The 12,223-nt window shown below is 40.1% G+C and overlaps 1 protein-coding gene across 11 annotated transcripts in view; it reads right to left on the bottom strand.

Moving 5' to 3' along the window:
• Positions 1-12,223, bottom strand: part of FARS2 (phenylalanyl-tRNA synthetase 2, mitochondrial) — a 529,842-nt gene that overhangs the window by 471,254 nt on the left and 46,365 nt on the right. For 9 of the 11 annotated variants that reach the window (XM_045066960.1, XM_045066961.1, XM_013056788.2 and 6 more), the window contains one exon: positions 1,103-1,189. The exons of the other annotated variants lie outside the window; for them this stretch is intronic. The gene's annotated coding sequence lies outside the window, so the exon portion shown is untranslated. The remainder of the gene's footprint in view (positions 1-1,102; positions 1,190-12,223) is intronic. 11 annotated transcript variants of the gene reach the window in all.

Genomic DNA, 12,223 nt, shown 5'->3' with positions numbered 1-12,223 from the left:
AATGGGACAGGAGTCTTTGTCTAAAACCCACACCCAGCTGGGGAGGCGCTTGAGGCCATGCATACCCAGTGCCCCCCTAACACCCCCAGGCTTAAAGGGCAGTATAGGAGTTGCCCACCCAGAGGGTCTGCCTGGATGAGCAGGGTCCAAGAGGCCCCTGGGTCTGTATTTTCACAGGGTGCCTCCCTGGCAGTGGTACGAGAGGCTCTAGAGACAGGCTGGGACATGAACCCACACAGAGGCCAAGCTGAGCCGGCCGCACAAAGGAAGGGTACTGTTTTCAGAATGCCACAAAGCCCCCTGGTGACTACTCAGGGAGAATGCACACCTTCTTAACAAAACACACATTTAAAACATAAGGCGCAATGTTTTGGACATAAGGACATTTCCTAGCTATTGATCCTCTGTTGACAGAGCCAGAAAACTCCCTCTACCGGAATTTTTAAAACGTCCTCAATGTTTACCACTGATACCCTCCACGTTTCCCCCAATTTAAATTCAGCTTGAGATCATTTTGCTTGGTTTTATTTGACAGCAAACTTCTGGTTAGGTAGAGTGAGGATGTGTAAAAAATTCTACCAGAGTCAATTCATGCTTATTCAAAACATTTAAAGGCAAATTTTACCCAAGAAATCTGAATAAAGAGAAAATCGAACATACTGCACACATTTCCTAGGATAATATTTTAAACAACAGAACAGTTGAAAGCATAAATTTAGAATGGGAGGGAAAACCATATAGAAGTATTCAAAAATTAGGATCTTTCTAAAAAAACGTTGAATTTTTTTAAAGAACGTTTTTATCAAAAAGAAAAAAAGAACGAAAGAAAGAAAAAACAACCACTAAATCTAACAGTGTTTAACAATATGAACTCTGAAGGCAAGCTGCCTGGGTCTGAACCCAGACCCCAATACTACATTAGTTATAGTGCCCTCAATCGGGTCTTTAATCTTCTCCGGGCCTCATCTTTCCCGGACATCAGAGGTTCTGAGTCGGACGATAGGGATCAGATGCAGGCTGTACATGTCAGCTGTGTGGGCCCATTTGACCTCCCTGCGCCTCTCTTCCTCCTCTGTAATACTAAAACAAGAACCGTACCTACCTCCTGTCTGGAGAAATTGGAACCCTGGTGCACTGCGGACAGAAATGTAAGATGGTAAAGCTGCTGTAGAAGACAGTACGGCAGTTCCTACAAATATTAAACAGAGAATTACCATATGAGCCAGCAATTTACTTTGGAGGCTATACTCAAAAGAACTGAAAGCAAGATCTCAAACATATTTCACAACCATGTTTGTAGCAGCATATTTACAACAGCCAAAACAGGGAAGCCACCCAATAGTACATAGACAGTTGGACAAAATGTGGTACGTTCATACAATGGAATATAGTTCGGCCTTAATAAGGAAGGAACTTCTGACACACGTTACAATGGAAGAACCTTGATTACATTACACTGAGCAAATTAAGCCAGTCACAAAACGACACACGCTGTCTGATTCCACTTATATGTGATCCCTAGAACAGTCAAAATGATAGAGACCAAAAGGAGAAGGGTGGTTGTGAGGGACTTGGGACAGAGTGGGAGTAGGAAGAGGGAGTTAGGGTTTAATGGGTGCTGAGTTTCAGTCTGGGAAGATGAAAAATTTCTGAGAAGGATGGTGGTGATGGATTACACAACGATGGGGATGGACTAAATGCCACTGACCTGTACACTTAAAAAATGGTTAAGATAGTCATTTTTATGTCTCGTACATTTTGCCACAATAAAAAAAAAAAAAAAATAAATAAGAAAGAATAGTCCCTACCTTCTAGAGATGTAGTAAGGATGAAATATATGTAGTGTTTAGAGAGTGCCCAGCACAGAGTAAGCCCTCCATAAATATTAGCTACTATTTTATTTTCCTGCCTTTGTAGCTCCCTCCAGTCCCCATTACTGTGTTCTACAGAAACAGATGCTCACTGACGAGATTCCAATCCTCCCCCTTGGAGCTGTATACCTTCCTCAATGAGACAGTTCCAGCTCAGGCCTTCCTTCTAGAATAAATGTTCCTTCCTTGGGACAAAACTTCCACTGCAATCCGATAAAGAATCCATCTAATTTCTGCAGTCTTCACACATAAAACTGAGATGACCATGTTTTAAAAAATATAATTTTATTGTCTTCATTTCCTAACTGGTTTGTTAGGAATTTTGACTCTGGGCTTCTAGGCTAATAATACTGTGTACATCTGATAGAAGAAAAAAGGAAATTCTCCCTGCTATTCGTAAATATTCTTTCACATTTTATCACAAAACAGACTATTTTTACGTCCTGGCTTCATCATTTAAAAAAATCTATAAGTATGAAAATTTCCAAGCATACACAAAAGTAGAGAGTCCAACTAGCTCCCATATAACCAGCTTAATAGCCAACATTAACCTCTGTGACTCAGCCAAAGGCTACATTCTCTCCCCAAAATATCAGAATAAAACCACTGAAGCAATGTTCAACCACCGTCGTCATCATCATCACTATTTTTTTTTTTTTACTTTTAAAAGCTCTTTTCTTTGAAGAAAGAAAGAAAGAAAGAAAGAAAGAAAGAAAGAAAGACCACTTCTTTTCTAGGGGCACCTGGGTGGCTCAGTCAGTTGAGCAAGCAACTCTTGGTTTTGGCTCAGGTCATGATCTCAGGTTCATGAGATTAAGCACTGCATTGGGCTCCGTGCTCAGAACAGCCTCCTTGAGAGTCTCTCCCTCTGCCTCACCCACTTGCATATATTCTCTCTTTCTCTCTCTCTCTAATAAAAAAACAAATAAAATCTTTTTTTAAAAAACTTCTTTTCCTATATCTTCTTAACTTCTTTCATTTTTTTCTTTGAAACTACAAATAATTTCAATATCTGCCTTGCCAGGATTACTGTGAACATGTAATATACATGAAAATGCACAGCTTGGTGTCTGACACATATTTGTTTCCCGAGAAAAATTAGGTCTCCAAAACCACCATCTCACCCTACTCCAAGACAAAAGACACCCACACATCTCTTTCTCCATTTTTCATTCCCCTTCTCTGGACTTCCCTTCCTAACACTGGTCCTTGCTTCCTTCCTGCCTCCTTCTAAACCAGGAATCCCAAACACACACAACTAAGCACAAATCCAATAATCCAGAAGACCCCAAATATAAAGACACATACAGGAAATAAATAAATTGAGGGGATAAGTGTATTCAACATTTAGAGTACAAGTCCCTAAAGTAAAAATTAAAAAATATAGCCAATTCAGTACCTGCATGATTTAACAGAAAAATAAGGCTAGACACTACATTGTAAAATATCACACACGGGAATTCCTAATGCAAGTCATTCCTCTGTGTGTTGGGGGGGGTGTCTATATTTTGAACATTATACTCTTTATTGATGATCCAAGAAGTTTTAAATGCTGATGAGATTCATTTCCTTGCAGTACTTTTTACCCGTGGCAAACCTGCCACCTCTAATTTGTTTTAAAAAGAATTGTAATCACCCAATCAATCATACTCTTGACCTTCAGTCTCCACAGTCACTTCACTATGGTCAAAATGGGCTCTAAAAATTCATGTTGTAACAGTTCTATTGTCCTCAAGCTCCAAAATGCCAATGACAGGAATATAATTTGAGTCAACCCCCTGGTAGACCAAAAAAAAAAAAAAAAAAAACACATGGACTTTCCAATTTGTCTTCTAGCAGGATTCTTTAAATAAAAGTGAATGTCCATGATATTATTAAGTAATAACTTTTCCTCCACTGGGGCTTAAAGACTTATAAATCACCCAAGTTTCTATGCAGTAAAACTAGTTTCTTCACCATAAAAATCACATGGCTCACTCTTAGTTTTAAATAACATATCTTTCTTTATGGGGAGGTACAGAATGACCAGTTCTCACCTCCTCCTAGCATACTAGCATACACTTAAACTTCACTTCATTGGCAGCCATCTTTCTCACTTGTATCCTACTTCAAAAGGAGCTTTCTTCTCACCTAGGCCAAAGCATTATGTTGTATTTATTTCAACATACGAAAATGGTCAAATTTATTCCAGGCAGAAAGTACCCACAACTTTTTTTTTGGCTACAGTCTCTTCTGCCCTTCTCTTATCTCTTTATTTCTCAAGAAGGCACCAGGGCTTAAATATTGAACCTGCCTCATCTTCATTTTCTCAACCCAATGAACTCCAGGTTCTCTGTCCATTGGAACTATCTTCAGTAATGTCACCAATGCTCTGCCGTATACTCAATCCAATGGCCACTTTTCAGTGCTTATCTTATTTGAAGAATCTGTAGCATTTGGCACTATTGGTCATATCCTCTTCCAAAGTGTGTGCCTTCTCTCAATTTTTCCCCTTTCTCCTAACCTTCCTCCTACCTCTTTGAACACTTTTCCTAAGTCTCCTACAAGGACCCACATCCTCCAATCATCCTTTATCGGTCACCAACCCCATCGTTGGCCCTATTTTCTTCTTCTTTCCTTCCTTGGTTCCATCTATTTTTGAATATCACTGACTTCAATTATGCCAAGGTCTGTCAGATCTCTGCATTCCACTGCCAGTCTCCCTCATGAGCTCCAGTTCACACATGTGGGATTTCACCTGGGCATTGCCCAGGTACCGTAAACTCAATACATCCAAAATCTAATACTGGCTTGTGCATTTCTATACGGGGGAATACTACCAACCACCTAATTACTCAATCCAGAAAAATGGAAGGCATCCTTTAGTCCTTCCCCTTTATTCCTGCTATAAAAACAACTGTGAGACCCTACTGTGTCTAAACTCTAAATCTCCAGGATTTGTGTCTCCTTCTCCCCCATATCCCCCACTACTGCTATTTCAGGCCTTACAAGTGCAGTGCTCTACCTCCCATCAATACATGTGGCTCTGACCAGCACTCTAGGCTCCTGTCAAAATGATCTAAAGTACAAGTGATATAAGGTCACTCTTCTACTTAAAACTTATCAAAAAAAAAAAAAAAAAATCCAAAGTCCTCAGAGAGAGTCAAGATGGCAGAGGAGTAGCAGACTGAGATGACATAAGATCACAGGAGCTCAGCTAGGTAGTTTTCAAACCATTCTGAACACCAACAAACGCAACAGGCCATCGAAGAGAATAAGAGCAGCAATTCTAGAAACAGTAGATCAACCACTTTCTGAAAAGTAGGACATACAGAGAAGCGAATCCAAAGCAACAGGAAGATAGACCGCGGAGGGAGGGGCTGGTTCTGGGCAACCAGTGGAGCAGCAGACCACAAAATCCAAAGACTTAGAAGTCTATTCCTTTGAGGGACATCGCTCCAGAGGCTAAGCGGGAGTGAAGCCCTCATGGGGACAGTGTGGTCTCAGGTCCTGTGGGGTCACAGAAGCATTCAGGGTGTCTGAGTGTAGCAGAGCTCACAGGTATCAAAGTGGAGAAGCCAACTATAAAGACAGAGCCTATGACTGAGCTCTCAGCTTGGGGTTACCTTAAACTGTGATCCGCGGCACATTCAGGCCACTGCTCTTTAAACAGAGACCCCATAAGTGGCAGATTCAAGAACACCCACCTTCCTCTGCCAGAAGAGCTGCGGGCAAGAATCTGCTGGGTTTGGAGACTCCAAATGACACAGTGTGCCAGAGACAGAAACGCTCGGTCACAGGCCAGGTGAGCTCAAGGCACAGCTGGAGACCAGGGAGACAGGAGTAAGTGACCAATTTTCTCTAAGGGTACACTGAGGAGTTAAACCCTGAGCTCTTGGGTCCTCCAGGAGGAGGAGGAGATTAGGAGGCCACCATTTTCATTCCCATCCTCCAGAGCTCTATGGATAAGCATTCAGGGAACAAAACTCCCAGGAGCGGACCCAAGCAGACTACTTAGCCCGGCCCCTGGCAAGGACAGCGCAATTCTGCCTCCGGCAAAGACATCTGAGAATCAGTACAACAGGCCCTTCCTCCAGAAGATCAGCAAGAACATCCAGCCAACACCAAGCTCACTGATCAGGGAAAGCAGTGGAATTCAAGAGGAAGGGAAAGCAAAGCATGGAATTCATGGCTTGCTCTACATGATTCCTTAGTCTTGCAAAGTTAATTAAATTTTTTTAATTTTATTTTTTTCTTATTCAAGTTTTTCTAACTTTTCTTCTTTTCTCTTTTAACATTTTTTAAGTAGTTTATCTTAACAATACCTTTCTTAAAAAAAATCTTTTTAAACCTTCATTTTTATAGTCATGTTTTATCATTCATGTATCTAACTTTATTATTTGTATGCATAAAGGGTTCTTGTTCTAAAAAATTTTGGGATACAATTTCTTCTAATAGATCAAAATATAACATAAATCTAGCACAGGGCTTTGTTCTAGTCTCCAGCCAGAGCAAATTCTCTCCACTTTCTTCTTACTTTTTCCAACCAACTTATTTTATCAATTCTGTTTTTAGATTTCTTTTAAATTTTCTGCTTTGCACTCATATTCCATCCCTTCATAGTTTTTACCCTTATTTTTCTATATGTATGTTTTTCTTTCTTTAAAATTTTGGGAGGTAGTTTCTTCTAAAGGACCAAAATACACCCAAAATCAAGTGGCTGGCTCTATTCTATTCGCCAGCCTAATATATATTTTTTTAATTTATATATTTTAATTTTTTAAATTTATTTTTACCCTTTTTCTTCTCCTCCCAATTTGGGATCACTTCTGATTTGATAAGCATACACTTTTCTGGGGTCTTTGCCACCCTTTTAGTACTTTAGTCTCTCATACATATATTCTTATCTGGATAAAATGACAAGACAGAAAAACTCACCACAAAAAAAAAGAACCAGAGGCAGTTCTGAAGGCTAGGGTCCTAATCAATATGGACATTGGCAATATGTCAGATCTAGAGCTCAGAATGACAATTCTCAAGGTGCTAGCTGGGCTCAGAAAAGGCATGGAAGGTATGAGAGAAACCCTATCTGGAGAAATAAAAGCCCTTCCTGGAGAAATAAAAGAACTAAAATCTAACCAAGCTGAAATTTTAAAAAGCTATTAATGAGGTACAGTCAAAAATGGAGGCTCTTACTGCTTAGCATAAATGAGGCAGAGAGAGAATTCGAGATACAGAAGACCAAATGACAGAGAATAAAGAAGCTAAGCAAAAGAGAGAAAAACAACTACTGGACCACGATGAAACAATCTGAGAGATAAGTAATACCATAAGACAAAATAATATTAGAATAGTTGGAATTCCAGAAGAAGAAAGAGAGAGGGCAGAAGGTATATTAGAGCAACTGATAATAGAGAATTTCCCTAATATGGCAAAGGGATCAAGCATCAAAAACCAGGAGGCACAAAGAATCCACCTCAAAATCAATAAAAACAGTTGCACACTCCGTCATCTAATCATAAAACTTAAAAGTCTTAGTGAGAAAGAGAAAGTCTTGAAAGCAGCCCGGGACAACAAGTCTGTAATATACAATGGTAAAAATATTAGATTGGTAGTAGTTTATCCACAGAAACCTGGCAGGCTAGAAAGAACTGGCATGATATATTAAGAGCATTAAATTAGAAAAATATGCAGCCAAGAATATTATATCCAACTAGGCTATCATTAAAAATAGAAGGAGAGATAAAAAGCTTCCAGGACCAAAAAAAAAAAAAACTAAAAGAATTTGTAAACACCAAACCATCCCTCCAGGAAATACTGAAAATGGGTACTCTAAGCAAAGAGAGAGCCTAAAAGTAGAGACCAGAAAGGAACAGAGACAATATACAATAAGTCACCTTATAGGCAATATAATGGAACTAAATTCATATCTTTCAATAGTTACCCCGAAAATAAACAGGCTAAATGCCCCAATCAAAAGACACAGGGTATCAGAATGGATAAAAAAACAAAACCCATCTATATGTTGCCTACAAGAAACTCATTGTAAACCCAAAGACACCTCCAGATTTAAAGTGAGGGGGTGGAAAAGAATTTACCATGCTAATGGGCATCAGATATAGCCCAGATATAGACCCTCAACTCTATCATCAACTAATCTTTGACAAAGCAGGAAAGAATGTCCAATGGCAAGAAGACAGTCTCTTCAACAAATGGTGTTGGGAAAATTGGAAAGCCACATGCAGAAAAATGAAACAGGACCATTTCCTTATACCACACACGAAAATAGACTCAAAATGGATGAAGGACCTCAATGTGAGAGAGGAATCCATCGAAATCCTTGAGGAGAACACAGGCAGCAACCTCTTTGACCTCCGCCACAGCAATTTCTTCCTAGAAACATCGCCAAAGGCAAGGGAAGCAAGGGTAAAAATAAACTACTGGGACTTCATCAAGATCCAAAGCTTTTGCACAGCAAAGGAAACAGTCAACAAAACCAAAAGACAACTGACAGAATGGGAGAAGATATTTGCAAATGACATATCAGATACAGGGCTAGTATCCAAAATCTATAAAGAACTTATCAAACTCAACACCCAAAGAACAAATAATCCAATCAAGAAATGGGCAGAGGACATGAACAGACATTTCTGCAAAGAAGACATCCACATGGCCAACAGACACATGAAAAAGTGCTCCACATCACTCGGCATCAGGGAAATACAAATCAAAACCACAGTGAGATACCACCTCACACCAGTCAGAATGGCTAAAATTAACAAGTCAGGAAATGACAGATGCGGGCAAGGATGCGGAGAAAGGGGAACCTTCCTACACTTTTGGTGGGAAAGCAAACTGGTGCAACCACTCTGGAAAACAGCATGGATGTTCCTCAAAACATTGAAAATAGAGCTACCCTACGACCCAGCAATTGCACTACTAGGTATTTACTCTAAAGATACAAATGTAGTGACCCAAAGGGGCATGTACACTCGAATGTTTATAGCAGTAATGTCCACAATAGCCAAACTATGCAAAGAACCTAGATGTACATCAATAGATGAATGAATAAAGAAGAACTGGTATAGGGGCGCCTGGGTGGCTCACTGGGTTAAAGCCTCTGCCTTCAGGTCAGGTCGGGATCCTGGGGTCCTGGGATTGAGCCCCGCGTCGGGCTCTCTGCTCAGCGGGAAGCCTGCTTCCCTTCCTCTCTGCCTGCCTCTCAGCCTGCTTGTGATCTCTGTCAAATAAATAAATAAATAAATCTTTAAAAAGAAGAAGAAGAAAGAAGAACTGGTATATACATATACAATGGAATACTATGTAGCCATCAAAAGAAAATAAATCTTGCCATTTGTGATGATGTGGATGGAACTAGAGGGTATTATGCTGACTGAAATAAGTCAATCAGAGAAAGATAATTATCATATGATCTCCCTGATATGAGGGAGTTGAGAGGCAACATTGGGGGCTTGGGGGGTAGGAAAAGAATAAATGAAACAAGATGGGATCGGGAGGGAGACAAACCATAAGAGACTCTCAATCTCACAAAACATAAATTATATGTCAATAAAAATTTTTTAAAAATTAAAAATTTAGGAAAAGAAAACCATTATCGTTGACCCTTGAACAACACTGGGGTTAGGGGATTGCCCCCCCATAGTCGAAAATCCACATATAATTTTTTTTTTCAAAGATTTTATTCATTCATTTGACAGAGAGAGATCACAAGGAGGCAGAGAGGCAGGCAGAGAGAAAGAGGAGGAAGCAGGCTCCCTGCCGAGCAGAGAGCCCGATGCGGGACTCGATCCCAGGACCCCGAGATCATGACCTGAGCCGAAGGCAGCGGCTTAACCCACTGAGCCACCCAGGCGCCCCCACATATAATTTTTGACTTCCCCAAAACTTAACTACTAATAGTCTATTACTGATTGGAAGCCTTACCGATAACAGCTGATTATCACATATTTTGTATGTTATATATACTGTAGTCTTATAATAAAGCTAAAGAAAAAATGTTAAGAAAATCATAAGATAGAAAAAATACATTTAAAATACTATAAGAAATGCATGCATAAATGGATTATACGTGCTCTTCAAATCAATGTTGTTCAAGCATCAACTGTGGGGGTTTTTTTTGTTTTTTTTTTTAATTTCTTTATTTTTTATAAACATACAATGTATTATTAGCCCCAGGGGTACAGGTATGTGAATCGCCAGATTTACATACTTCACAGCATTCACCATAGCACATACCCTCACCAATGTCCATAACCCTACCACCTTCTCCCTACCCACTTTCCCCCAGCCACCTGAGTTTGTTTTGTGAGATTAAGAGTCTCTTATGGTTTGTCTCCCTCCTGATCCCATCTTGTTTCATTTATTCTTTCCTATCCCCCATCCAGAGGCAGTCAAGCAATGGCACAGACTAACCAGTGCTATTTTCTCTCACTTGTGTATTAAAAGCCAATAGAGTGAAATTTTTCTTCCTCTATCTTTTAAGAGTATGTTCTTAAACTCCATGGAAGAGAACATAAGTTATACCAGAGCAAGGACTTTTGTCTAGCCGACCCCCATGCCTACAGATGGCCAGCACCTGCAACAGTGCCCCCCATCGACATCACAAATGGGAGAATCAGGCTACATATATTCAAAACCACAGGTCATGCTGTGTCTTAGAATGGCTGTCATCAAATTCTGTACTGTCGGCAAATGTAATTGGTGAGAAGAGTTCGGAGCACAATACAGAAGGTCAACCTGGCCCTCAATAAGCCAACAATAAGGTACCATAAGAAATGGCTCCAAACTATTGACTAGAAACATCAAAAGAAGATAGCAAAATTTCAGGACAGATGGTTGGACAAGATATGACAATCACTGGGCTCAGCACAGATGGAAAAGCAAAACTCGGAGGAGAAAATGTTTGTCACCCAGTCAAAACTATGACATTGCCAACGAGCAAGGAGAAAAAACATCTTGGATGTGGTGATACTCCCTGATAATTATAAGAAGGGTTCTGAGAACAAAACAAGAAAAGACTGGGAAGAAAGAAAATATTATAGGAGAACCAAACAGATACCCACAATGGGGTCACATATTAGAAGTCCCACATTCTAATAAGTGGAGGGCTCTGTGGCCACGTTGCTACTCTTCCCTATCCCCTGCCTTCAGAAGAGTAAATAGATTTACAATTTCCAAAAGTGTGGCTATGAAGCACCTACTGAGAAAGGGGACTGGAAGCACATGAACTGGGGTAAGCTTCTTGTCTTGAAGAATTCCCCATCTGTACCAATGATGTGTTTTCTACAAAAGGTTTCCATCTAAACATTCATACAAACAGAGCTTTTTCTGACACAGAATTTGTGGCATACTATAAAAGTCCTCCAAAGAAGGAAACAGCAGTGACAGAGTACAGGTCCACTCTAGAAGATTCTTTGTCACAAGGAAGGATGGCTAGAAGGTGGGAAAAGCACAGAGGAATAGAAAACTGAATGTCCCCATCCGTTGGCTTACATCATGTCCAGGGCAGGCTGATTTCAGAAACAGAATCTGTCAGGTTCTTTATGCAAAGACACCTTCTTGCCAGAGCTTACCAAGCAGCTCTCCACAGAGACAAGGTACAAAGGCAGACCCAGAGACCACAAGCACAGCCTTTCTTCCCCGTTAGGTCTGAAAGACCCGTTAGCTGAAAGATTCAGCTTTCCCTACTCAGGGTTCACAGGGGCAAAGGGACCCAAGAGGGGCCTATGACTCTGAAAGATTCTCAAGCAGTACCAGAATTAATCTGGAAATTATTTAACATGTAGAGACTATTCTCTCTCTCACTCTCACACTCTCTCTCATAGACACACACACACATATGCTTTATACATCATTATATAGTTTATGAACTGTATAATTATGTATGTTATATACTATAAATATAATTATATATACTATTTTTTAATTTTTTATATATATTTTTTAAGATTTTATTTATTTGTCAGAGAGAGAGAGAGCGCGCGAGTGAGCACAGGCAGGCAGAGCGGCAGCAGAGGCAGAGGGAGAAGCAGGCTCCCTGCTTAGCAAGGAGCCCAATGTGGGACTCGATCCCAGGACGCTGGGATCATGACCTGAGCTGAAGGCAGCCGCTTAACCGACTGAGCCACCCAGGCGTCCCATTATATATACTATTTTTATATACTTTTGTACACACTATTATATGTGTGTATGCATATAATATGTACACATACACTCATACACATATGCTTATTTTCCATATGCAGAGTGACAGAAGGCAGGACCATAGGTAGAGAAAAAGCACTTTACATTCTGAATAGAACTATAAACTTTTAAATACCTTCATGAAAAGCATTGTATATAAGTGAACATAG

Source organism: Mustela putorius, unplaced genomic scaffold (assembly GCF_011764305.1).
Source record: "Mustela putorius furo isolate JIRA1106 unplaced genomic scaffold, ASM1176430v1.1 tig00003870_pilon_pilon_pilon, whole genome shotgun sequence".
In the NCBI taxonomy this organism is placed as follows: Eukaryota; Metazoa; Chordata; class Mammalia; order Carnivora; family Mustelidae; genus Mustela; species Mustela putorius.
Note: the sequence above shows the minus strand (reverse complement) of the source record. Positions and strands in the feature narration are given on the sequence as shown.